At 35.8% G+C, this 25,644-nt stretch overlaps 1 long non-coding RNA gene across 1 annotated transcript; it reads right to left on the reverse strand.

Moving 5' to 3' along the window:
- Positions 1-562: 562 nt before the first annotated feature.
- Positions 563-4,288, reverse strand: LOC120503329. Its single transcript, XR_005627715.1, has 3 exons — positions 4,191-4,288; positions 1,655-1,768; positions 563-1,338 (listed from the first exon to the last, which is right to left on the reverse strand). It is a non-coding gene; the product is annotated as an uncharacterized LOC120503329 (long non-coding RNA).
- Positions 4,289-25,644: the final 21,356 nt, after the last annotated feature.

Genomic DNA, 25,644 nt, shown 5'->3' on the forward strand with positions numbered 1-25,644 from the left:
CAGATGTCTACATTTGGGGAGGGGAGATATTTCATAGTAATTCTTGGCAGTTCCAGTGAACTGTATGCCTATTAGCAGCCAGAGTGCATTGGGTTTTCTCCTGGAACTTTGCTTCTGGTTTATTTTTCATTTGAAAGGCATCCAGCTCATAAGCTCCAAGACCACTCAGTGATATGACTCAAATCTCAGCAAATGGAAACAAAGTAGGCATTTATATGAAAAATTGTACTCCTGATAGAAATCAGAATTTTAATGTAAATTCACCCATTTACCATATTTTAGAGATTGTGAATTCAATGAGAAATAAACACAAAAGTACTAAAATAGTAGTAAAACCATATGTCATGCTCAGTACATGTTAGTATCTCTGGACTGTTTCTTCCTTCCTGTCTATTTTTTTTTAAATAAGCTGATTACAGATGATATCAAGTGGTTGTCTTTCATTTTATTATGTTGTTGGAGGAATGAAAGCCCTTGACTGCAGGTATGTGCAAAGAATACATGAGCAGATGAATTATTTATCAATAACTTTATCAAGGTACCTCAGTTTCATAGGCTTGAACTGTGTAAAACATTCCTAAGGACAAATAGTAGAATACAGATGCAGCAGTGCTGCAGGAAAACAGGTGAAGCTGTCTCCATTATTGACAGTGAATCACATTATCTCCCATCCAAGCTTGTCATCTGAGACTTATTGGTCCCTCTTCCCCTGTACAGTTTGGATGTGAAAACATTTCATGACAGAGTAAAGTAAGAGCCACATCTACTAAAGCTGGTAGAAGGTTTGGCACAGAGATGTGTGAGCATGGAGCTGAAGACACAGCTCTCTGTCCCAGATAACTCCTGCCTGCCTTGGAACGGCAGCACTGGCAGGGGCAGTGCCCACACCAGCGGAACAGACCAGAGGGACCCTGAATTTGGCAGCCACAGTCAGCACACCACGGGCAGATGGTGGATGTGAGACACACCCTGCGCTGGATGCCACCCAGCCACCAGCTGACATTAATTGTGGAAAGCCTCTGGCCTAAAAAGCTAACAGCATGACTGGAATTGTGGCATCCTCAGCTCAGCACAGGTGACATCCAAAGCAGCTGCCTGAGAATGATCCTTGGTGTGCTGCACTCTGACCTTGGGAGCAGCGCAGCCAAAGAAAGGCAGTCTAGGGATGCTTCAGGTCGGAGTCTGAGCAAGAATAGGCAGGACAATGTGAAAACGCAGCTACTCTGATGTCATAGAAATATTATTTGGGAAAAAATAAAGAAATGTGGTACATATTTTCTAGTTTGGTAATGCTGAGCTGCTGTGCATCTGTGCTCTCCAGTACTTGTCCCAGGCATTCTGAAAAAACAAAGATATCACAAAAGCTTGCTTAAACTCTTTCTGCAAAAAGGGACTAGCTACTTTCTTGAGAATCTGGTTTCAGTCACATAACTGGTAATTTCTAATCTGTATTTAACAACAAAGTAAATATTTATTGAAGGATTCATGCAATTTTTCAGTACACAGTGATGGTTCTATCCAATGTACTGTAACACATATAGAACTCCTTTGCCTCAGAACATATATGTCCTTTATTTGCTTGAAATTCTGTGCATAGGTTTATTTTTGCAAATAGATACTTCCTTTATTTTCCTAAAATCAAACTCCTTCTTACCTGAGTCAACCTGTAGTTAGCCCTGATGGAAGAATCTTCAACACTGTACATTGGTGTAGTACAGCATGCAACTTGCTCTGTTGTTTCCTCACTCTTCTTTAAGCAGCTGTGACTCTGGTAACAATAATAAAAAGAATCCATTACTTTTCCACCCTAATAGTTCCTTCAGGTTTGATAGATTACAATGAATTAATCATACAGGATTTTGCTAACATATTTTATTATGTTGATTGAAAGGATTCACTTGAGATGACAGCTAACATGGCTCAATAGCCAAAAGCTTTTTAGCACAACTATAAGTCTATTCACTGTAGCTGCCATTCTTGAACAACCTAAAGGAAGTGGCTAAAGTGAATAATATATCACTGGTGATGTGTTTCACTCTATAAGTATGTAATATGGCAATTAAGCAAACACAGATTCAGAAAAAAAAATTAAATTTGATACTTAACCTCCCCAAACCTATGTGCCAGATTAAAAATTAGTGTATGGTATTTAGCTTCTTATGGACATACTTTATTTAAATGCTTCATGTGAAGTAACCCTTTGTTCTTCTTGTCTAAAGCAGTACTCTTCAGCTTGTGGTCTGTAGCTAGAGTATTAAAGTCAGCTTTATGTACCATACTTCATAAAAATGGAGACCAATTATAGCTTGTCAGAGGATTATAACAAGAAGTTTCAGATGTTTATAGAACATGACCTTGGAGAACATAGTTAACAAACTGGATTGCTGAACCTAAGGAGGAAAAGTCTGAGTGTGACAAGATAACAGTCTCCAGATACATAAAAACTGCTGCAAAGAGGCAGGGAACAAGCTGTTGTCCATGTTTGTGATGGATAGAAAAAGAAATGAGGAGTTTAAATTGCATGAAAGATGATTCAAGTTATGTATTAGAAAGAATTTTTGAACAGTGAGGATAGTGAAGGAAATGTTAGATTAGATTGCCTGGGGAGGAATGCCCATCACTGAAAGCCTTTAAGAAACTGTTAGGCAAATATCTGCCAGAAGTGACATGGATAGAATTGATCCTGCTTTGACATAGAAAGAGATCTGTGTTATGCTTTAAAAATTTAATGTGTTATTAGTCATTACAGCTGTATATACTCTGCAATGTATTTGCAGCATTTTAGAATATACATTTCAATATGTTAAAAACATGTTGGGTTCAAAATCTCATTCCTAAATGATTATGCAGCAGAATTAAGGCCAGCTGTTTAACCCTTATTTATGTCCCCAGTATGTTTGTACTATGATACAGACTTTAATTACCCTGTCACACACTGGTTTATTTCTGCAGGCCTCTCTTTCATCAGTCTATTAGATAAATGCTTAGGGAAAGCAAATTATTTTTGCATATTGTCTACTGTTCAGTGGATATTTTCATATTTTATTACTGCACACTGTCCAGACTTGCTCTGAAAACAATATTGCTGTATTTTTAAGGAAGATTTATATGTCTGTCTTCAGGTGGATATTTTCATATTTTATTACTGCACACTGTCCAGACTTACTCTGAAAACAATATTGCTGTATTTTTAGGAAGATTTATATGGCTGTCTTCACTGCAGTGTTTGAGTAATACTTTAATTTACCCTCCCAGCAATGCTCTGACAACTGTACAGTTGGGTGCTCAGTCTGACACTGATTTTTCAGTGTAATCACTATTAAGTAACACCACAGATGTTCAAAAAAGAATTATAATTCTATTATAATTCTATACACAATTTTTTCTAAGGTTCAGAAATTTAATCCACCAGTTCCTAATCTCTCAATGGTGATACTACTGATTGCTCTTGGTAAGAACTAGTGTATATGTACTGTTCCTGATGGTGAGCTACTGAAATCAGGTTATTAATAGCAAACTAACTCCAGCATGCAATATATTTTTTCCAATAAGCAGGATTCCTCAGCAAAGATAAAACTTTTTTTACTTAAAAAAATTAGCACAAAATTAATGCTTTCTAACAATACAAGATGCACATTCTTTATGTGTATCATCATTAGTGTGAGATGGTCTGAGTGCTGAAAATGAGATACATGGGTGGTCACTCAGGTTTCACCTGCACTTATTGCAGCAGACTATGGGAATTCTAAACTTCAATCCTGATTTAGCAAGAAGGTATATTCCAAAGGGTGCAAGCAAGAGACAGCCTGCCAGCCTTGTTCCAACTCCAACATCACCTGCTAGGATCTCTTATGAAAACTGTGGGTCTTTTAAAAAAACAGGAATAATAAATGGGGCTGAACTCCACTAGTGGCAGGAAGGAAGCAGAAGGAGTAGCAGGATACAGACACTGGTCTTTCACTTACAGGACCTCCTGGTCCTCTGCTATGTTTTCCTAAAGCCATCTAGTAAACCTTTAAAACATAAATATTTGAAGTTTAGTTGTTTTAAGATACACAGTCACTTTATCTGTAGGCGAAACTGTAAGATTCACTTGTGCTGTACAGTTTTTACAAAGCTGACTATATGCTTCATTTTTACACAAGACAACTGCTATTGACTTGTTCATTAATTTCCCCTTAAATACATACCATATTACTTCTGTAGAGGTAGGTAGAAGAAAGGGACCTCAATTAGCTTCAGCGGGTTCAGCTCTTGTGTATCTGAAGTCATGATCCTGAAAAATATTGTCCATGTAGTATACATGTTAAAAATTCAGCTGAGTTGTTCAAAGGTGTTCTGTGATTGCCTGCAGACTCATTGCATTTTCAGAGCACATCCTTGTCTGATTTTCTTTGCCTAGAATTGTTTTATTTATATAAGGTACTCTGTGCATTCACATTACCCTTTTTTAACACACATTAGTTAATTTTATGTGTTCTAGACCTGCACATGCAAGCCTGATTTTTATATTTAATGATCTTCCATGAAACAAATGTTTAAACCTTTAACTTAATAGATACACTTGATTTTCTAAATGATGTATGTGCTGACTGCAATATGGAAAAAAATATGTATGCAGTCAAACGCTGTGGGTTTGCAATACTAAAATTGCAACCAATTTCCTTGTATGTCATTTAAAGAAAATGTAGCAAATAAAAATGAATAATAGGCCAATTTCAGGGTGTTTTATAGCTGTAAACATATGACGTACAGGTAATCTGATGTGTCATTAATTCAGTATTTATGAATGTGAAAATCATGCTTTTGACTTTATGTGTATATATAGGATATATTTTTGTTTGCTCTGAGTCATGTTTGTAGTACTTTTTCATGTCCAGACAGCAGGAGGTCTTCTATCTTTTCTGACCCAGGAAAAAATAATTAGTTTGAAAATATATTCCTCAAAAAGACCCCGATTTAGGATTAAACCTTCTTACTTGATGCAATCTTTTCTTGTTCAGTTTGGCTGTCCTCTCAGACTGTGGAGGAAATATTAATACAGGAGCTGAGGCAGTTTTCCAGCATTCCCAACAGATGAACATGACCTACCACTAGTTATTAAAGTGCTCAAGAGGTCAAGGAGTCTGTATCTTGAGACACAGATGGATGGTTTTCTTTGCCTCTTTCTACCATTGGATACGTTATATATTTCTTCCTTTTCATATAGCACATACTGTAGACATTCCAAAGTAGTATGGTACAGCTTAGCTAGATTATGATGAAATTCAGGAGAATAACTTTCAGAAGTATTAGCAGATTAATGAGCTGACTTTTCTGCTGTTTATTCACAATCTCATTTTATAAGTTTGTTTTCTGTTTGAGCAGCTGTGAAGAGGAGAATCATTCTGATGGAAATATTTCTGAGCTCTCAGATGCTAGCAAGTAACCAATCCTTTTTCATATCAAGTAGATAAAATCTGTAACCTGTTAGTTACTGTAGGAATTTAGTGGTGCTCCTTGTGGTTATAATGTTTGTTTAGTTGACAACAGAGATCACAAAAGAAAATTCTTAGCAACAAAACCATAAAAACAGTATTCTAGAAGTGCCTTTTTTTTTGCTGCAGAGCCACTTGATTAATTCAAGTGTATATTCATTAGAAATGTCATAGGATAGAGAAAGAATAAGAGAAAATAAAAAAGATAAGATTATCAATACCAGCATTTCGATAGCAAATCTTTAAGTGGAAAGTGAAATGAAGGTGCCAGGCTACAAGCTCCTCAGAGAAGGATGTAAGCTATTAGAAACCAGTGAATAACACAGCGTAAATGTAAGACAGAAAATGTGGGTCATGGGAATCATTAAGAAAAAAATCTAAAAAGAAAAAGAGAGTTCTGCTGATTTCTTGTATTTGTTATTCTAGTCATGTTCTGTTATCTCATAAAATGGTTGAAAAACCTTTCTGTTTTTAGAATGCAAGTGAAGTGTGATGCAGATAGAAAACCAGAAACACATGATATGCATTAGCCATCATAAAACAAGCAGTCTTATTTTCATCAAAAAGTAACAAATCACAATTCCAAATACATATCATCTGTACCTCATCGTTTCACTATTTTCTTATTTTTAGATGTAGTCAGTGGTAAAAAAGATGTCCAGATGTAATCTCAGACTTCACAGAAACATCTTTAATATTTGTCTTGGAGTGTTTGATTGCAACAACTGAATCAAAGTAAAATCCTTACAAATATTTTGCATTAAATTCTGAAAACTATCTTGCAGTCTTCTAAGTCTGTCCCATGGAAATAAATAACAAAACTTTACAATTTCTCAAAAAAATAGCTAAAATGTCATTAGGGATGCCAAAAGTCCCACTTTTTATTAATGAGAAAAATAGAATGGAATGCATGGTCTGTAAACCCATGCAGATCAAGATGTATTATTAATAATCAGTGAGTAGTGGTTCCACATTTTGAACCAAAGTCCATGAATAATCAGATACCCAAATTAAAAATGGATGTAGCTATGTCAACAGAAGAAATATCATCTCTGATATCACAGCAATAGAGGAGGCTTTCATCCTAATAGCACCAAGCCTTCCCACTTCCAATTTTGCTTATGGCCACATGTCTTGAGAGATCCTTAAGGCAAAGTGGGTAAGTCATTGCCATGTTGCAGATTCCAAGGCTACAATTTTCTGACTTGTCTTTCATTTTATGGGTTCTGCTTTTGGAAGGATTTTCTGTAGTGATTTCCATTTCCCTATGCTTAATACTTTTGCCTTTCTGAAGTTTAATGTCATGTTATTGCACAGTCCCTCCCACAAGGATCTGAATAGAATTGTGTTTTGGGCACTCTAATTTAGTGGCTCAGTTATGGTTCTTGAAATAACTCTCTGGTACTTAGGGCCATAACCTCTCCCCTTGTGGGCTCTAGAACAAGCAGTTCCAAGAAACAATTGTTTAAAATGTCAAGGAATTGCTTCCTAAACCTTGTCCCAATATGACATATTACCAGTTTATACACTGACAGTTGAAGTCCCCCATAACTGCTGTTTTATTAGATTCAGTTGCCTCTATGTTCTTGGCATTGCACACACAGTGTGATTTTCCTTATCTGCAAGTGAGTAGCTACAAGTGCAGGTGCCGTCTCTGCACAGAGAGCAGCACAGCATTATTCATAATTTAATTCCATACATGCCTTTTTTTAAGAATGAAATGGAACCCGAGCTGTGTCTAGCTTTTTTACAGATATTCTGAAAAAATGTGTACTTTAATTTCTATGGATATACAAACAAAATTACAAAAGATACTTGTGTGTCAATGACTAATTTTAGGTGATTTTAATGCATTAATTATAGTTTAAGCCTTTCATTTTCCTGGGGCTAATCTACTCTGTTGAGCCTTGCCAAACTAAAGATAGAGAGTAAATCTGATAGTACAGATTTATAAATGACAATATGAGTTCTTTCCAAAGAAAACACACTTCTTTCCTTCAATTTTCTGCTTCTGCAACTTGAATAAAGAAGAACAGAGCTATTATGTCCATATTAGAGTTATTAAGATTGAAGTTTCACAGTCATAGGATTACAGTTCCCTTTCACCACATTGAAATTACTGTTTAGGTCCCAACTTAATTGTTTAGCTCATTGAAATGTCTCACTAGGTTAACTAGCTATAGTACAAGCCAATGGCAGATTTGGGAAGACTACCAAGTTGTTAAATTGCCTCATTGCAAAACTTCTGGCTCCACGGGAGGCAGATTTCTACTGCGACCGTGTGAGTGTTAGATTTGTGCTCCTCGGAGGATCTGAACTGATTGGCTGTGACCAGAGCTGCTCCTCAGGCTCACTTTCAATTGTCACCTCAGCTATTTACATGACTGAACCTTTCTCTTTACTTATGACCTCATATCTTAATGCACCTTATCATCCAGTGCAGCTGCCCTCCGGTTTCCTTCAGCACATCCCTGCTTTGGCACTTCCTTCTCAGTGCCTGAAACCTGACCCAGTGCTGTACTTCTGTGCTCTGCTTAAACCCTCCCTGTAATAACAGCAGTGCTGATTTCTCTGAATCAATAGTACAGTCAGTTATTCTGACATTATCAAAATACTTGTTAAACAAGGGTCTTAAAGGATCTGTGGAAATTTATAACATAGGTTCTTTTAAAACAAAACCCTCAAACCTTTTTTTTTTTGTGCAAAATTTCTGCCAAGAATGAGGACATAACTCCCCACAGGAAATATTCCCAGTCTCTACTGATGTTAACTGCTTGATTTAGAGTAGTTAATTCTCAGAAAAACAGTGGAATGTATCCATTGTATAAAGTGGAATGTATCTTTGAATATAACAGGAAAAATTAGTTTTTTGAAGCAAAAATGTATATTATATGAGTGAAAAAAAATAGTAGCTATTCGTTTTTTTGAATAATTAAAAGTTATTTATTTCCCTTAGTCCAATGAAAAACAAAATTAAAGTTAGTCTTACATTTTTATTACTAGAACTTAGAAAACCCATATTTTTCAAGTATAAACCAAGTGTTACATTAATAAGCACAGAAATTATCCAAGGAATCTAATATCAATCTTTTCAGTACCTTATAATTCATCAAAAGGAAATACCTGGTTTCTTGAAATATGAAAAATTACTTGTGGTTTTCTCTTATACTCATTTTCCATATTCTGAGATTGCATACTTCATTTCTTATGCATTTATGACATCCTCTCTGTAACCAGTTGTGTTTTCTCTGGCTAGCTCCTGCACTAAAGGATTATTTAGTTTGTATTTTACTCGGTGGGCCATGAATCCTAATTGTCACATGCCATGCAATTGAGTTTCTATTCATAGAACAAGGTGTTTTCAATATATACTAGTAATTAGCCTACATACTGTGATTTAAGAATCACCTTTTAAAGTTCTTTGCTTTAGCTTAAAAAAATGAGTGTTCTACACTGTGTTGGTGTAATTGCACTGATAGAAGCAAGCAATATCTTGCTCTGTCACAGGAGAAACACAGATGAGCCAGTTCTGTCTGTGCCTGTGCCTGAGTACCAAAATGCAGGGATTGCTTTCCAGGCAAGAGGCAGAGCTGAGATGTGGTGTTCTCCATAGATGATGATCCCGCAAAAAGAATAAAGTGCCATGCATTTAACTTATGACTGATTCAATTGGGCTATTCTTTGTTAGAGCTCAAATTAACGAGTCCCAGCAGCCCAGTGTTATTCAGCATAAGAATAAAGGAAATCAGGAACTCCCAAGAGCAGTGAACTAGGGGAAAACTCAGGTTTACAAGCAACTTTTCTGGAGACCTGCACTATATGCACCATGGAAAGCATGGTCATATGAGATTGATTATGATGTAATCTGGCCATTTCAAGGCCATAGAGGCTAAACCTGCTCCTTTGAGGGATTACTTTTGTTCCAGAGAACGTCTTAACTTCATTAAACTGGAAATGCTGTACTATTTCTCTTCTTTTTCTTCTTGTGTTCAGTACTATTCAATAATTTCCTAGGGTTTAGAATGTATTTCTCTTTAACATTTGTACTTGGAAATGAAGACTCTTGAGTACTGTTGACCTACAAGGAACAGCAATCACCAGTCTCTGAAGGTTTTCTTGGAGGTTCAGGGCTATATGCAAAGCAAACTATAAGAACCAGAGATGCAACAGTTTCACTAGCTTTAAAATTAGAGTTAGAATATAAAATGCTTAGATAGGACTGAGTTCATACAATTTCAATGCAAGGGCATATCTGGATCTTCTGGGAAGTGTTGGTGTCTGTGAGCACTATGAACTCAGGCTGCTGTGTCCTAAGAATAGGTAACAACATATTTCATCATTATTGACTCATGTGCCTACAGTTTTACAGCACTACATGGCAATGAAACCACATTTTAGGGGGAGGATTTTGAAAAGGTTTTAAGAAAAGTGAAAAAATTACTTTGTGATATGCAGAAGCATTTTACATCACTGCTGAGATGCTAGGAGATGGAAGAAAATGGGAAACAAAGTGCAAGTACACTGTACACTCCTTTCTTTTTGCTCCCAGTAAATCTATCCCCAGAGTAAATCAGATTTTTCAATTGTATATCTATGAACACATATCAGTTTATCTTGGTTAAATATCCAACGTTAGATTACAGTGTTTAATCAAAATCTACCTGCCTCACTCTCACACACACAAACACAACACTAAAGTTCTTCTTCAGAAAAAAGGAGTTCTCAGGTAAACTCATGATTGTTGTGAGGTGTAAAACATGCAGAGAAGTCAAAATAAATAACCACTTTATATGACACATTCTTTCTATTGAAATAAAGAAAATAAGTAAAATTGAACGTGATTTAAATTTGTGCAGATTTGGTGTCAAGGAAAAAGAAACAGAAGTTCCTCATGGTTTTTTTTCAGAAGTTTTCCATATTTTGGCAAGAAAAATTGCAGAAAATGGCCTGGAAAAATATCTCAGAAAAGTTTCACAAATGTTTGTTATATTAATAATGATAATTATAATAGGTAAGTTTCTTTGCTTGTTGGATAAGTGCTGACAGTATGTTCCCAGAGAACTGGTGTTGGCTGCGTTTACTTCTTTTGTGCCTACTTTTCCCAAATATTGTGTTTGATTATTGTTGTCATGGGAATGTTTGCTGAAATGTTCATTTGAGAGGAAATTCTCAAATTGTCAATTCTGAACTCATAAATACTACAGCCATTACAGAAGTTTCATTTACCTGTGAATTTTTTTAGCTTCTGTAATAAAAAAAAAAAAGAAAGAAAGAAAGAATGCTTTATTCAGTCATAATTAACACAAGTGAAAATGACAAATTTTGTTAGCAATAAAATGCTTGAATATAATCTACCAAGCCAGATATTTTCTTAATACTCCGGTAGTGATTCCTACTAACTAATGGGCAGGTGTGATAGATACTGTAAGAATTTCACTACCTGTGTATTGTGGTTCTTATTGACACCCCTCTGCAGGGCATATGATTCTGTTGTAATCTTAACTAGAAATAAGTCAATTTCATCAATCATTCAGCATTTGGGTTTGGTTTTGTTTTTTTGTGGTGTTGTTTTTTTTTTGTGTTTGTTTTTTTGTTTGTTTGTTTTTGGGTTGTTTTTTTTCTGCTCATAAACAGAAATTCTTACTACGCAAGATCATCATTTTTGTTTTTTTTTTTTTTTTTTTTTTTTTTTTTAATTTTGCTTAAGCTGCTCATAAACAGAAATTCTTACTATGCAAGATCATCATGGGCATTTCAAAGTTAGAGGCCTGGACATGCAGACATAACCGTGGGGAGCAAGCTTATAGACTGCTCTGGAAAATACACAGAATAATTCCTTTCTCACCCCAAAACCTGGGAGATAAAACCAACCAACTGAAGAGCTAAGCAAATGAAATCTCAAAGAAAAGAAAAAAAGAAAAAAGAAGATACATAAATAGCTTTTAACTTATAGATTGTGATTCTTTTTATGATTTTATAGAAATGTTTATTAAAAAAAAAAGGAAAAAAAAAAGAAGCAAAGCTTAAAAGACTAAATAAAATAACCTGCCCAAAAATATGAGCAAGAACATTTATCAGAAAACAGATGGTCTCTTATACACAGAATTAAACATCTCTAAAAACATACCAATCCATTTATCTTGATGAATTCACCCTCTAGCAGATACCTCAAATAGCAGCAGCAATTTACCTGCAGGTCTGGAAAACACATTTACATGAAGATACATGATGCAGAAATCAGTTCTGGATTTCAGTTTTTACATGTTGAGCAGGAATATTATTGTAAGTTTTCCCTTCTCCATCTTCAGTCAGAAAAAGCTTGTCTGCTAGTCCTGAAGCTTAAAGGGACCAAATTTAATTCCAGACTACAATTTAAGCAACTGTGCAACTCTTTTAAGTACTACCTATTCACATTATCTTCCACTGAGTCATCTGGAAATACAGCCTGGGCCCTGCACATGCTTTCTGCTGCAAGAAATCTCTAAGAAATCAAATTATCAGGCTTTGCACCTCCTTTTCTATCACTGAAGAAGTTTAATAATGAAGTTTTAGCATTGGTCAGTGATAACAATTAAAAAAAGTTATTTTGAGCACACTGAAAATTAATGTTTACCGTATGCATGTGCAGAAACTTCTGTGCTATTATCACTGAGAAATTATTAGTCAGGACAGCCTTTTCAGATTCCTCAAAGACATGAAGAACTCCTCTTGACCAGAAAATTTTGAAAAATGGCAGAGCATTATAGAAACTGACAATTTTGATGCATTTTTCCAAGGAATTCACTGCATCACTGTAAACTATAAAAATTAGTGCCATAAAACACCTCTGACTTGGATTTTGTGGCATTTACAACTGCTTTTAGGCTAGAGATTTCTGTAGGAACTTGTATTACCACTGAGCTTAGCACTGAGTGATTAAAAATATTCTTGTAGCACTGAAATGCTCTCTTAAATAGACACATATCAACCTATAGATTCATATTTAGTCCTCTGAAATTAGAAAGAAATAATCATGGAAATATTACTAGAATATCTTGATGCAATAAGGAATAATATTTCCTGAGATGTCACAGAATTGGTATTTGCTGCATACTGGATTTACAGCATTTCTAGCATACTGGGTCCAGTGTTAGTTTCCCAGGATCTCCTGGTCAATACATGCAGTCATTTCCATAGGAAGAGCCCACAGCACAATGTAGACAGCACAGAGAAAGGTCCCAACAAGACATCCTCCTTAGCACTTACACCAGCTAATGAATTAAGTTGGTGAAAACTCAGTCTCACATTTTAAAGATATGATAATTCAGGTTTTCAGAGGATAATCTTCTTCTGTTGTCAGAATCAGTGGTGTTACTTCCCTGTCATCAGATTACTGATATGGCAAGACTCACTTTTCCCCAGGCACTTAGAAAATGGGAAAGAACTGTGAGAGCTAGAATGTAGGTGGGAACTCTGGGGATTTGTAATGCATTATTATAAATTGCTTTGCTATTTATGTAGATTTAAATAATAAAATATACCCATAAGCCTTCTTATCAGCCACATTAAATATGTTTTCAAAGAAAGGACTAAGCCAACCTGCATTTAAAATTCCTCGCTACCTTTGCACCCCATCAGTGCTGTGGGATTTACACTTCCCCAGACGTTCTTTGTAAACCCTTTGTAAACCTTTAACAGTGTGTGCAGAGGGACCCAAAGAAGCTGTTTTGAGCCAAGGGAAAGTCTGAAAGGGTGTGTTGTAGAAGCTTGAGACATTACTGTGGACAGGGCAAGACTAGTCAGTCTCAGCTTTATTATCAGCAATTGATCTCCAGTGCCTTTTCTGACTATCACTGGACAGGGTGGGATGGGAGAAGAAGCAACACAACAGGCAGAGAGCCCCAGGATATTAATTATTTTTCAATATGCTAATACCTGAAATTCTAGCCTAAGACCAGTGAGCAAGTCATGCAGATCCTTTGAAAATATGGGTATATGACAAATTTGGTATGTGAGAGGAGCATATGGAGAAAGGAGAGGCACTTTTTGTGAATACTGGCTAATTCTTTAATTGCCTTTGATAAGGTATTGTATTTAAGCTAATGACTTAATTAAATGTGACTGTGAAATGAAGTGTTTTTTCAGAAACCCTGTATTTACATGTGTCTTTCATATGTGTGAGACACTGTCCAGAGGGTGGATCTTCATTGCTAGCCCATGGCTAGGCAGAAGAGTTTAAAAAAATGGTTTCTGGTACAGTACACAATGTCTGTGTGAATAAAGTCTATAATAAAGTCCAGAATATTTCTACTGTCTTCTGCAGTTAAGTTGAAACATCATATCAGAAAGGCGAAAAAGAACAACAAAAAAAAGGACCTTAAAGACAATGACAAAATGCCTGGGGATCTGTATTGAATCAATTCAATAAAAAATGTCTTCATCTTATATTTTTTTTTAAATGTGGCTGGGATAACATAAATACTGAATAACATTGTCTCTTTTCTTGCCAAAGCAAGTTATTTTGTACAAAATTTTGATTTATGCTCCTCTTAACCACTCCTTCCTTTCTGAGCTGTTCCTCACATTTACCTGGGATCTGCCCTGGCAGTTTATTTTACAGCATCTCTCAAGAAGACATAAGAAAGAAACCTCTCTATCTCTCATGTGCAAAATTTTGCTTTGGGAAGAAGCCTTTAAGAAGTTTTTAAAAGGTCAATTAATCAATCAGGGAAAAGTAAAAATGTTATTTGACTCGGAAGCCTGGCCACACCACTCAGATAATGAATGATGAATACTGAGCCTTTGAGTGAATCCTTACAATCAACAGCCCGTGACTAATCGATAGGCTGACATTTTCATACAGTTGCTGAAGGTGGTCAAATTTCATGAATATCAGATTGTTGTTGGAAAAAAACACAAATAGGAAAAGGAAAAAAAAAAAAAAAAGGATGAAAATTTACCGGAGGAGACGCCACCTGCAGCCCTGCCCTGCCTTACAAACAAAAAAACCCCACAAACAAACAAAAAACCCCCCAACGAAACAAACAAAAAAAAGGATGAAAATTTACCAGTGACCTGCTCACTGGTGGCTGTGGGCCCAGGGGTGCTGCTCCTTTGTGCAGGGAGGAGATGCCACCTGCAGCCCTGCCCTGCCCTGCCCTGCCCAGGGCTGTCCAGGTCCCAGTTTGGCTGATGAAGGCAGCTGGGATTGTGGAAGGATGGCACTCTCAGCCAGCCCTGCCTCACCACTGCCTGGGGGGAGCTGTGTATTCCCTCACACACACAAATGCACACCACATCACAAAGTGAGGACTTGATTGGTACCTCAGTAGGGAGGTTATTCCTGCTTAATCTGTCTGGAGAGGTCATTTCTGAGTCACTACTGAGCAAAGTTACAAAGGACAGCAGGGTAAATAATTAAGAGAGTAGTTAACATGGACCAGGATTGTCTGATGACCTAGGTTATGTAGAAAAACTGTAGTTTAAGGTCATGAAAAAAAGCTATTCAGCAAGAACAAAGTCTGAAAAACACAGTGTGTGCTGGAAAACATGTGCTTTAAAAAGAATTAACGTGAAATTCTAAAGCAATGCTGTGGCAAAAGCAGTCAGTATTGCCTGTGATTAAACAGGAGCATGAAAACAGGAAGGTGGTTTTTATCCATGTAGCCAGTCTGACACAGGAAGGCAGGCAAGCTTAACTCCACGACAGGATGTTTAAAATCTGGAAAGCATGAAGAACAAAAAAGTCACAGAAATTATTCAAATCTTTGAGTAAATGCCAGGTCTGTTTAGTTTATCAAAAACAAGTTTGAAGGCTGGTTTGATTGCAGCATACATGTATGTACTTTCCAGGGTGAAATAAGCTCTTTTGAGTTAGAAGAGTAAAGTAGTGGAGGAAATCTAATGCCACAATAATTCAGATTAGAAATTGCAGATATTTTATTCTTTAAAATCTTATTTTTTTCTTTTGACGTGTTGGCAATTATCCACTGGAAATGGATAAAAAGGGAGGGGTTTACCCTCCAGTCTCTGTTGTCTTCAAATAAGGATGTTTTTCAGAAGATTTAGCAACATGGAACTGTTTTTTTCAGAAGTCACAGTGTGGGGTACAAAGTGTTAACTTGATAATCTTGCTAGTTACATCTGATTTTGTGATGTGTTGGTGCAAATACTGAGTTTTAGCCCTGAGGTCTCTTGCCACATTCCTGGTTTTTGTCATAATTTGAAAATCCAGGTAGCAATTAGTAAGTCAGACATATCTGTGCCCTTGATAGATGACTTTACTTTGAAAGCAGCTATATCCTGATGTGCTGTTACATCTGCAGATCACTGTGAACACTTCTGTTTGGTTCACCATCATGGCCAGGCTTCTGCCTAGAGGTGGTTTCACACGGAGCTCTCCCTTCCCCTTCTCATTTAATATATGGCACCAGCTTCAATCTTAACATCAGGTAGCAGTTGACATAAGTCTATCTGAGCTATACCACATGTCATTAAATTTGAGGTGTGAAAAAGCTTTTTCACTCTAAAAAATCAATTAAAATTTCAAAGGCAATCCCTGTACAGCCTCTGGAAATCACCAGCCAGTAAGGTTGGTGCAGCCTGTGAAAGCTAAAAAAAGGAAAAAGAATGTGAAGGGGTCTGGGTAACACCTCCTTTGTTTTGTTTTAATATGCTTTTCAACTCAGCCCAAAGATGATCACAGTGAGCAAGATTTTTGAAGGTGTTTCTAGTACTGGGAGTATCTGAACAAAAGGTTAGTGGCTCTAGGTGTGGAATGATGCCTTCCCAGGGGAAATGTCAATGAAATCAGGCCATAACAGACCCAGCATGCATTGTTTTCTTTGGTTTGGTTTGGTTGTTTTACAAACCAGAGCTGAAACCTTCTGAAAATATCCTCAGCCAATATAAAGAAAGAAAGAAATTACTGATTATTAACTACATAAGTTCTTTTATTTCCCTCCCGACTTGGTTTGGGTACCTTGAAGGTTGTTAGCTTGGTCTAAATTAAATTGATCTTGTTCTGATCAATGACCAAAATACATTACTTAGAAATTAAATATTATGGATAAATATTACTGCTGTTATTGTAGAGGAAAAAAAACACTTTTCAAAAGTAAAGTTTATTATTTCAAGAGGAGAGGTGAGCTTTAGGCAAATAGAAATCTGTGCATTTAAATCCAAAACCATAATCTTTTCATTAGCATTTGTCTCAGTTTCTAAGCAATCAAAAAGGATTAGATTTTATTTTTCTGGTGAAATATTTGTTGAGTATGTAGTAATATTTAACATTGTACTCATTGTCCAATTTTTTAACAAGTATATTATTTGTGGAAAAAATGTATATGCGGGGAACCAAAATGTATTTTTTCAGTATGCAGTCATACACTATCATAACTGTAGGAGAAAGCTGTAGTTTCCATTCTTATTTGCCATTTCTTTCATTGTAAAACTTGTCACTCCAGTGCAGTATCTCTAGTGCTTAACTTGTCTCCAAACACATTAATATCCTTTCCTCTTGTGGCTTTCCTTCAGTCATTCATACCCTCCAGCTATGGGGTATGTGCTCTCAAAAATTATAGGCCCTGGAATTTTGCTGTGCCTTACATATAGAAAATAATCAAATATTAGCTTCATGAGGAACAATTTCCAAATTCAAAACTGTATCTGAATCACTATGATTAAAAAATAAACAAACAACCTCTGTTAGTAGCATCATTTCAATGATCAGTGTGGCAATCTCCTGGAAAGAGCTATATACTTGTATTTTTTCAGGGCATCTCATCTCATCTCATCTCATCTCATCTCATCTCATCTCATCTCATCTCATCTCATCTCAGTTTTATTGAAATATAATTTTTGACTTAATATTTTAACTTTTCTTTTGCATTTTACCGCTATGTACTTTTGTCTTTTTAATCCCAGACTAGATTTTAGAGACCAATTTCAGTACTAGATTTTCTTTGGAAAATGTGTATGAGAAGAAGTTCATTTCAGAAATATTATCTGAAACAAGATAAGGATTAATTATTCTTAGAAATGAAAAAAAAAGTTTGGTCATAAGTAGCTATCCTTGGACAAGAGAGGTAGCTCTTAGAAGGTCAAACAGAAGGTGTGTACAAGAAAAAATTCAAACCAAATAAAAAAACCCAACAAACAAAACAAAAAAAAGAACCAAACAAAAACAAAACAAAACAACCCAACAAAAACAAAACAAACAAACAAACAAACAAACAAAAAACCATCCCAAAAACCCCATACCAAAACAAAACCAGAGTCACCTAGCGTTTACAAGAAGAATCATCATCTAGAAATATTTCAGTATCTGGGGCATGTTTGTGAAGTATTGACACACAGCATTAAATGACTGGCTAGAATTGAGGGCTTCTACCAGTAAATAACTGCAACTCTCTGCATTGCCAAGAGCTGCTATTGAAAATACAGCAGTTATTTCCCCTTCAACATTTCCTACTCTTTTCAGAATTGTTTTTTGTTTTATATACATACAGGGATTTTCTTCCAAATCAGTAGTATCTCTGTACAAAATGAAAGAAGAAAAAAATCCCAGAAGCTTCACCTTTGTCTGCTGGAAGGTCATACTAATTTTTTCCTTTGTAGCAGAAGAAAATGAAATCAACCTGGTAAATATCTATAGGCAGCCATCAGAAAGAAAAGTGGCTCCTCTGTTCTAAGAGGAAAGGGAAGTAAATTCAAGTCTGACAAAATTGTCACTAGCCAGAACCTGCCAGTCCTGCTTATTTTTAAATCAAACAGCCAGTGGTAATGAGGTGATGTGAGCCTCAGGAAATAAAATCAAACAGCAGAGGTTAGCCGTTAGGAAACATTCTCAGTTAGCCTGGTGGTCTATAAGGGTGCAGAAAAGCAGACCTTTGTGTTTTCAAGACCTTGAAAAGTTTATCTCTTACCATGAGTAAAACCCTTTGTCAGCTCCCACTGAAGTGGGTGGAAGGATTCATGCTGTTTACAGTAGGAAGCAGCCCGCCCATGGGAAGTGCAAATATCCTGGATGGGTTTTTCAGATGCACTGTCTAGGGATGTACCTGTTATCACGTTCAAATTGATGAGCGTCCCAAAATTTTTGGGGTATTTTTTTCCTATCTTTTCACAGAAGAAGAAGATGGTTTTAATGTCTGAAATTTTGCGCCTCCCTATTTAGAAGCTGTGTTTTTCTTGAAATGTGGACACTCATAGACTTTTTCTATCTCTATATACTGTAAATCTGTAAATATCTGGATATACTGTAAATCTCATCAGAACTAGGTGATTTTCTCATATAAAAGTGGCCTTCTGTCATAAATATTTATGGAATTTGTTAGTTAACAATGATATAAAATCTCTGTCGAGAAGAGGTTTCCAGTAAAAATTCTGCATAACTGTTATATTTATGACATTTTCAAAAGAAGTTGTAGAACTAATAATAACATTTAAAAAATAACTTGGAAGTGAAAAAATGTCCAGAATCAGTCTGTTTCACTGCTGTAAATGAAAATAACTTGACATAAAATCAGTATCTGCCCAAGCCTATTGCACAAGCATGTTTTACAAATACTGCACACATTTATTAATCAATGGATATTTGCTTCCTCGTGCTCGCCTGCTGCCTTTGTTCAGTCTGAAGGGAGATTCCCTGTGGGACCTGTCCCAGTGAGCAAAGGCACAGTTGGGTGTGTGCACAGCAGGTCATGCCATGGTTATGAGATCTATTTCCATAGAATGTTTGCAGCGATTACTCTCCTGACTTGAACTGAATTGTACTAGACAGAGCAGCAAAAGCCTCCAAGGAGTTGTCTAGACACCTGAAGCAGTAACTGGAAGACAAGGGCACACGAGCTTTTATTTACTGAAAGATACTCTTTAAAGACTTTTGAGAAAAGCAGTTTAAAAAACCCTGAGACGTAATTCCAGAAAGCAAGAGAGCTTGGAGGTTTAATACTGCTCCTGCTTGCACACAGTGTAACTCTGAATTAAATGGTGTTATTCTTGTGAAAAAGAAAGGTTTAAGATCATAAGGAAGGAAAAGTCATATCAGAACAAGAGTACTTTTTCTTTTTAATTTCTAGATTAATATTAAATTACACACAAATAATTTGAGAACTTCTTTCAAGATTTGAGATTGTTTAAATCCTTTGTTTATATTTTTCTTACACACGTACAAAGAATTAGTTTATAATTAAATAAAATGCTGTCTCACAAGCATTGAAATTTAGCCTGTCTTTTCCTAAAGCACAATCATCTGATATAAAAGAGAAAAGAGAGAAAAGAGCTGAAAAACCTGCAATAAAATCAGAGTAATTGCTTCAGATTCAGGACTTTTTACTCTCGGTGAAAGGTTCTCTTTGAAGTGATTTTACTTTGGCATTTGTGCTTAAGAAAAAACAGAAAAAACAGCTTCTCATCAAAAAGGGTTAAAATCTTAGTGTTAAAATCTCTGTATTAAAATCACGACCATCGCAAAATTAATTACAAAGGAGAGATGAGCATTGTCTTCATACTGAGTGGTGAGTAAAGCAAAACAATAATTTTTTTTTTTTACTAAGCCAAAATCTCATCAAAAGGCTTTCAAGTGTTTAAATGCATCCAGAAGAAATCAGTAACACAGAGACAGGCCAGGCTGCACTTCTTGCCTTCCACAGAACTTCTCTTCCTTAACAGCGCCCCAAGACATAAAATACCAACCATCAACCACTCCTGTTGCCTCTAAAGCACGGTTTATATTTGGCCATATAATCAAATACAGCAAATACACCAGATCTTACACCAGGATCCTTCAAAACAAGCAAACAGCTTAATAATTTCATAAATTTCTCACTGGAAGTTGGTGGGTTGTTGTGATTTAAGTAATTTAGACTTAGCTGCTGAAATGTAATAAGATGCTGAACCATGATTAGTAAGTAATGATGAAAATGCCACTTTTCAGTGAGTCAAAAAAAAAAAAAAAAAGGACACACACATATTAAAGAACGTATCAAGCAGGAGAAAGTGAAAAGGAACAGATAATATCAGACAAAATGAATGCTGTGCCACCACAGTTTAGTATTCATACCTTGCCAAGATGTCAATAGCTGGAAGGAGAGTCTGGTCATATTGAAGAATATGTGTGTGAGTAAGGTTGTTGAGGTGAATAAGGCTTGATTCAAAATCTCCCAGATGGCAAAGATGATTTTTGGACCCCCTGGAAATAACTACAGCTTTGTGGGAAATAGTAAGTTGCTCAAAGAATAGTGAAACTTCACAGACTTCACAAAATATTCTGAGTTGGAAGGGACCCTCAAGGATCATCAAGTCCAACTCCAATGGCTGTAGATGGATCAAACTCACAACCTTGGTGTTGTTAGCACAAGGCTGTAACCAGCTGAGCTAATTGCTGCTCCCCAGTTATGTCCTCATTCTTAGTTTGGGGGTATATAATACATATGGGGTGTGCTTTGTTCAGAACCCTCGTGTGGAGGGGTGCATTCCCAATTTTAATCTAACGATCTCAACTCAGAAGATTTACATGGATTTTCACTTGAACTGGGGGCCAAAGCAGCTTGCTAGTAAGGAGAAACATAAATTCTTTACAACTATTTGTCTAAATCTTAATGATGTTTTTATGATTGGAATTATACAAAAGTTGCTTTGAATTTTTGTTTCATGATGCTGTTCAAGTCTCAATGGATTTTCTTGGTTTAAGGTCATGAGGAGAGGTCACCATCTAATATTTTCTCTTCTGTGCTACTGAAGAATTTATCTTGTAGTCATATAGATCGTTATGGCCTTAATCCAGAGAACTTTTGTGCATAAGGAAGTATTTAATGATTAACCCTCAAAAATGCAAAACCAATTTATGTAATTCAGATTATTCCACCTCTCTGCTTTTAAAGTAATTTATTTTCTTTTACCAATTACACCTTAAAATTACTTAAAAGTTTACATTTTAATGATTTCCCTTATCTATGGTCTTTTCTGCAGCATTCATCAGCTACTTCAAGCCTCATTTTTCCCCACAGCACGCTTCTAAGTTGTGGTAGAGTACTTATTATTCTGATTCTTTTTATTATAAGCATAGTCTCAAGTGAGGGTAAGGAGGGAGCCGGTGACCTTCTCAAGGTCATATAAAGAGGTTTATATCCACCAGCAAGTAAAGCATCTGAAATTCCCACTTCAGTGCTTTATCAGAACACTACCATTTGATTCCTCAGAAAGTTCTTTTGCAATTTATTAAAACTGTTATCTTGAAGAAGACAATTTGTTTAACTCAAAGCTCACTTTTTCATTCCAGTCTTTATTTATGTATATCATATAGTAACAATAAAGATAATAATAATGTATGCTGTGCAATGAACAAGAACACTAAGAGATCTGATGTCAAGGCAATGCAAGGGTTAAGGTAGTTCTTCAACAGCTCCACATAAAGAATCCAGTATTTTAATGGTCCCAACCAGGATTAGAAGTTAACACATCATTAAGATGAATTGGGGATATAGTTTGCACCTTTACTGTTATTCTATGCTTCGTGGCTTGCAGGCTCCTTCTACTGTTCCTGGAGGACAGGTTTAAAGAATACAAGAGTGCAACATTAATTTATGAAGAAGTGTCTCTGTCAAAGAAATTACTAGTGACTGTATCTTTAATGAAGCTCTGGTTCTGCAGAAAGCCTTTTGACAGTATGAAGACCAAAACACCAAGGGATTAATAATATTTTTGTACGCAATCCTTTTCACTGTTAGGTTTCATGTTATAAGAGAAATATTGTTCATAATACCTTTTTCATCCATGTGCAGTTCTGTAAGTGTGCACTCAGTGAGACCTTCCTATATATGGAGCAAATCCACATGTTTCCCTCATGGTGTCGTATTTGCATTCAGAATTAAAATAAGTAAAGATCTAAAGCCCATCTAGAAGCAGAATCAGTTGTGTTTTCAATAATAAAACCTAGTGCAAGCGCACTTGATTCTTTTTACTTTATGTCCAGCATTAAAAAAATAAAAAAGACATATTTTGTACAGATAAATGATTTTTCTTGGATCTAACACATTTGTCCAAGGAGATTGGAAACAATTAAGTTGGCTGTTTGATCCAAATTAAGCTAATGCAAGAAGGCAGGGAATGGTTTGATAATTTGCCAGTATAAAATGATATAGTTGCAGGCACTCCTGGATGCCAACAAAATGTGTTTGCATGACATCTCGCTGCTTCTGTTTTAGTTTGCTCCAAGGTGTATAGGTTTGAGATGAAGTAGGTACAGAGAACTCCAGATGAGTCATGATCATTCTAAGGGCATAAAACATTAAGAATAACCTGTAACTGCTTTAGCACCCATGTATACAAATCTGTGCACATATATGTAGGCATATTCTGGCCCTTTCAATCACAGTAGTTTGGTTTTACATATTGACAGTGCCATAGTGAAATAACTCTTGGAAATAGGGAAAATATTTTCTATATAAATATTTATACTTCCCCTGTTTTGACATCCTCTTAAAATTTTAATTGCATTTCAGTGGAGCTGTAGATGCTCACTTTAAATGCAGAGGCCTTTTAACTATCAGTGCTCTCATATTTACTGAAACAGAACTGAGTCTGAGAAGTAATACATTATACCAGAAACCCAGTATTTAGGAGCCCACAGCATCCTTTTTCATTCAAAAGACAAAATTCCCACAGATGCGATAAACTCTGTAGCAGAATCAGAGACCAATGGGATTCAGTCTACAGTGATTAATGCTAACTGCTAGGCAAGGCTGTGGAAGGGATTAGCAATTTTAGAGACAAGGTTGTGGAAGGGATTAGCAATTTCAGAGACCCAACTTTCAAAAAATGTCTGCTTAAAGATTGATTTTGAGAAGATAAAAAGTCTCATCTTCCTTGCATGGAGCCCTTTAATTCATCTCTTCATTTTTACCCCACCATGAACAGTCTTTAAAGTACCAGTTACTTTTGGAAATTTTGTCCAGAATATAGTAAGGCTTTTATCCATAAAATACATACTTTATTTTGTTTTCTTATTTCTTAGAAAGACATTTCTTTTGCTCCCTTTTTGAATATGTCACACTTTGAAACGCAAATTTCTTCACAGACAAAACGTATAGGCAATATTTTAATCCAGACATAATTCCCAAGGATTTAAGAAAGACATTTTCGGTGCAAAGGGCTTGGTGCCTACCATACACTTACGTGAAAGTTCAGTAAGCACTGTACCAGACCAGACATTTTTCAAACCAGCTGCAGGGTTGATTTGTTTCTAAGTAATTTAAGTACACATTTTTTCTTCAGGTGATACAACTAAAATGGTTTGTGATTTTTTTTTCAGTGAGGAACCACAGAATATGCTGAATTGGAAAGGACCCACACTTAGCCCTGTGTAGGATATACCCAAGAGTCACGCCATGTGCCTGAGAGTATTGTCCTGATTGATTTAGCTGCACACATGAAAGGGATTGGATTGTTTGTAAATCATTCTAAATGTGTATTTAAGCAAAAAAGTTACATAATATTTTCATTCCATGTCATTAGGAATTTTGGTACAACTGATTACTCTGGTATGTAAATCTATTGAAAGATGATTAAATAAATTTCAGATATAAGGATAAATCTGCTAGGGAAGAGCTGTGCTTTATATCAGTTTGTACACATCATGTGTTTGATATAAACCTGTTTGAACAAATAAGTGATAAAAGACTAAGTGAGTCAATGAAAAAAAGGTCCCCTAAGTACCAGGCTGTGAATTGGATACTATTCCACCTCTCCATGGGTAAACTGTTGCCTGCTCTGCTGTAACGAAGATCACTCCTAAATAAATACCGGCTCTTTTAAAGGAACAAGTTTAATAAAGGACTAGATTTTCTGTATATCAAGGAAATATATTTTAAAGCTGCTTTTATTGTACCACAGCAGAGCCAAAAGGCATTCAACTGTCTGGTATTTGCATACTTTTTTTTTTTAATCTGGCAAAATTCTGTATGAATGGAATAGGGAAAACTAAACTGATTATGTCCAAGCTTGTGATTGTAAAATCTCTGCTCCCAAAGATATTTTAACTAGCTAGACTCCATTGATCTACAGCAAAGCTTTGTCAACTAAAGCTTTTTTCTTAAATTGATTCTCCATCTTGTCTTCTCATTCTTTCGACAGCACACAGCAGGAAGCTCTGTCTACATACAGAAAACAGAATCTTGCTGTAGGCATGAGTATAAAACAAAAAGACAGTGATTAAAGAAAAAAACAGACTGCTGTTAGTATTTGATCTTAAAATTATTGATCTTGTCGATCAGTTACAGACAGAGAGCGTCCATTTAAATCCGTAATAACTATTAATGCTACCACAAAACGCTGACCACTTGGAAAACAGAAGAAATCTATATGATAGTGCAATGTGATGTTTATTTGGCTGTATAGCTATTTGTAGTATGTGAGAGCAAGTACATCTCACTTGACAAAGATCTTATCTCTAAGATTTCTTTAAAAGTTAGGATCATACAAGAATATGAAGTACAAAGAGCAAGCAGACTTACACACTAAAGACTTTTTTTGTGAACTAAACCCTTATATTATTTGATTGCCAAGAGCAATATTAGTTTATATCAGGCATATATTAATAACAATACTTTTTCTTTTAACTGACCCAAACTCAAGCACTGCATTAAGACACATTTCAAAACTCACTGAGCTAAACCAGCATCATACTATCTTTGTCCTTTATGTGAAATTGTGTTTATTCTGTCTCAGGAGTCTGAATTCCTATTGTAGTTGTACCAGTAGTGCCTCTAAACACATTTATGTGTAAATATAATTGAATGTTAGTTTAAAAAAAAAAGCCATATCTTGTTTTTAAATTAAGTGCACTTTAGTTCCTGGTCATGTTGAGAGAAAAAACAATTTTACCAATTGGAACTAAACAAAACCCCAAAGATCTTGAGTCAATGTCCGTGCATGCTTCAACTTAAAATCGTGCATCAATCACTAAAGCTTGTCACCTTAAAGTAAAATCAGTATTTTCAAGGGCAACTAATGTTACACACTAGGTCCCACAATGAACCAGATTACAAATATTTAACACAAATATTCATGTAATTTATAGTATTATTCTTCTTCTATCTCCATCAAGGGAGGAAAGCATTCACAAACAATTTGATAATGTCTCTGGGACAGGAAAAAGATAAAAATATACACAGCTGCATCTAGTCTG

Source organism: Passer montanus, unplaced genomic scaffold, assembly GCF_014805655.1.
Source record: "Passer montanus isolate IOZ18808 unplaced genomic scaffold, ASM1480565v1 scaffold25, whole genome shotgun sequence".
Classification (NCBI taxonomy): Eukaryota; Metazoa; Chordata; class Aves; order Passeriformes; family Passeridae; genus Passer; species Passer montanus.